Below are 2999 nucleotides of genomic sequence, written 5' to 3' on the forward strand. Positions count from 1 at the left end.
GATAATAAATGCATCATTGGGGTGGAGGGGGGGGGGGGGGGTGGGTCAAAAAAAGTTATCCTTCATCATTGAGGGGGGTACAAAAAGTTCCAAGCGTTCCGTTTCCCCATTTGCCAGCCCCCCCCCCCCCCCCCCTCCCCATAAATAATGAACACTCCCTAAAACGCAGGATTACACATGCAGGTAGAAGTTGATTACAAATTAGCAACGTAATTAATAAGCTGCTTAGAAATCAAAACTGACCATTCAGATAGAACTTTTATATGTTCTTTATCCGTTATGTTGTCTGGTTAGTTTATATTTTTTTTTTTTCACCGCTTTTGGCGATTGCTTCTTCCTGGCTGTGGTAGTAAAGTAAGGATTAAAGAAACCTCCTGGTCAAACATATATCACTGTTGGCACTGTCTCTCAAAATCGCGGCGGGTTAGTTGCAAGAACCATAAAATATTGTAAGGGTGGATACTGAATGAATTGAAGACCATAACGGGAGGAAGGATGTGTTCTCCTTTGTTTGCGAATAAAGTTAACTGAAAGAATCAATGTAAACAAAAGGAATAAAAAGTAATCACTTCGTACCAGGCAAAAGGGGGAGGGGGGGGGGGGGGGGAGGTGAGACAAGAAAAAGCGTATTTTGTTTAAAATCGAGTTGATTGAAAATGAACCATACTATTACTCGTACCATGATTCGGATTCCTCCTCAACTGGCCCGCAGTCCAAACATTGGCATTCCACGTCTCCTTCGGTTACATTTGTGTTTATATAATTGTCATTCGCACACCAGTCTACGGCTGGACACACATAGAGGCAGGCTTGGATAGAAAAAAAAAAGAAAAAAATAGTTGTCTCTCTCTCTCTATCCCTGTCTATGCCTTTGTCTCGGTCTCTATAACTCGTAATTTTTCCTTTATTTGATCACCGTGATGTGCTTTCTGATCGACTCAGATAGACTCAATAATCCACAGGGGGCCCACACAAACTGTGTGACCGTTTGTATTTTGAATTTATAGAGGCAATGTATGGGAATATCGAAAATCCTCGTATTATCGTACTAGATTGCGATAGATATTCTCATTTAACATCAAAATAACCGTAGTTTTACCTTAAATGTTGTGTGTTGTCGTTCCTGAGGTTGAAGACAGCGATTTTAGCCATTTGAAGGGTTCGGCGTTGAACGTTCACTCGAGCGTAATAGAAGAGTGACAAGGGAGGAAAACTTGTTTTGAAAGGGTTCCAGCGCCGGAGCGATTTTTCCCCCCAAAAACGCATCGCTCCGATTTCAAACTTCACAGCATAAAGGTCAAAAGATTTTCGATTCTTCTCGTACCTTCCAATCGAAAATCCATCCAAACGGCCCGGAGCTAGTCCTCGAAGAAAATCAAAATCCCACAGTATTCGAGCGACTGGAATGCGTAGCAAAATTCATACGTGCCAGCCAAAACCGTCCCACTGATTGCCCCTTTCTGATTGGACGACGTTAGACAATGGCACGTATACCCTGATTTATGACGGCACTGCTTACAAGCATAATTTGGCCCTTTAGAACCTTAATACTGAGTACTTAAAAAATAGTTTTTCTCATCGTCGGTGGCGACAAATTATGAAACCCTCTTCCTCTGAAATTAAGGGAAAAGCAGCCCATAGAATCCTTCAGGAAATCCTTTAATACGTTCGCTCGGTCCTCAGAACCGGCTTAGTAACATTTCACCGTTTCATTTTATAACACATTTTTGTTATTTAATATCTCCGAAACAGTGGTTTACTAGTATCATAAACGTTTTATCTGTAACATATATAATTGGTTTGACATTTTGTATTATTCACGGTTTTCATGGAAAACCAATTGTTGTAATTGACGAAATTCGTTGTCTAAATGAAAATGTCTATCTATCTGTCGGTCATCTCACTGAGTCTTAACGCCGCTTTCATTACATACAATTTTACATATATACTTGATGAATCTTTTCCTTGGCTTTCGTTTTCAGATTGTTCATTAGTTTGTTTTAGGGAATTAAGTCTTCACTTTTCCTTAGTGTCTCCTGCTATTCGCTAAGGATCATGATTTGACCCTAAGCTTGGTTCACACTTGTGACATAAGCATAAGCATAAACATAAGCATAAGCATAAGAATGCTCACACTTGTGACATAAGCATAAGAAAGGCGACATACGCAGGCGCATTGGGCTTCATGACAAGCGGGAAATTTGAAAACCTCTTCATACAGGCTGAGTACTCAGACAAATCATGTCAACTTACCATTCTCTATGCCGACGGCTTTGGCGACATCTTGCCAGGCTAGGTTTTTTTTCTTGTTGTCTTTAAAATCAGGAGATGCCTTGTCGTATAAACAAGGATAAATGCGAACAGCTTCGGCTAATTTTTCCGAAAAATCTGTAGAAGACGCCATCTTGGAACTGCAGATCAGCCGGCAGAGATTGGGCACTATTTTCAATTATATTTCCGCTGATATCAAACACTGCTGCTTCGTTATGCTTATGCTTATGCTTATGTCGCACCGGTTCACACTTGTGTTCACGTGACATAAGCATAAGCATGAGAAAAAGAAAAAGTTTCCTTTTTCTTATGCTTATGCTTATGCTTATGTCACACCGGTTCACACTACACATTCTTATGTTTATGTTTATGCTTATGCTTATGTCACAAGTGTGAACCAAGCTTAAGCCATTAGTACAACTAACGCTTTTAAGGCGTGTCGGTTGTCGTATTGCACCCGAATATTTTATACTCACGATCTTCCTCTGTCTTGAGTGATGACTGTTATCAGAAGAACTGCTGCCAGTGTGAACAGAGAAATCTGAAACGACTTCATTTTCTGTCAGCTAAAGGAAAAATAGGAAATTAGAACTGAGAATTAACCACTTAAACAGAATACTGGCCGACTTTAATATACTTTGTGTTAGCTCGAGCCAATGATAAGAAACAAGAACATCTGCTACTTCGCGAACAGAGAAACTGAAAGCGACTTCATTTTCTGTTATAAG

General features: G+C 40.1%; 1 long non-coding RNA gene across 1 annotated transcript; it reads right to left on the reverse strand.

The window, feature by feature from the left end:
• Positions 1 to 669: 669 nt before the first annotated feature.
• Positions 670 to 2673, reverse strand: LOC146460727 (uncharacterized). Its single transcript, XR_014857538.1, has 2 exons — positions 2254 to 2673; positions 670 to 809 (listed from the first exon to the last, which is right to left on the reverse strand). It is a non-coding gene; the product is annotated as an uncharacterized LOC146460727 (long non-coding RNA).
• Between the last annotated feature and the right edge of the window lie 326 nt (positions 2674 to 2999).

The sequence above is a fragment of the Pavona decussata genome, unplaced genomic scaffold (assembly GCF_977016875.1).
Source record: "Pavona decussata unplaced genomic scaffold, jaPavDecu1.1 SCAFFOLD_207, whole genome shotgun sequence".
NCBI lineage: Eukaryota > Metazoa > Cnidaria > Anthozoa > Scleractinia > Agariciidae > Pavona > Pavona decussata.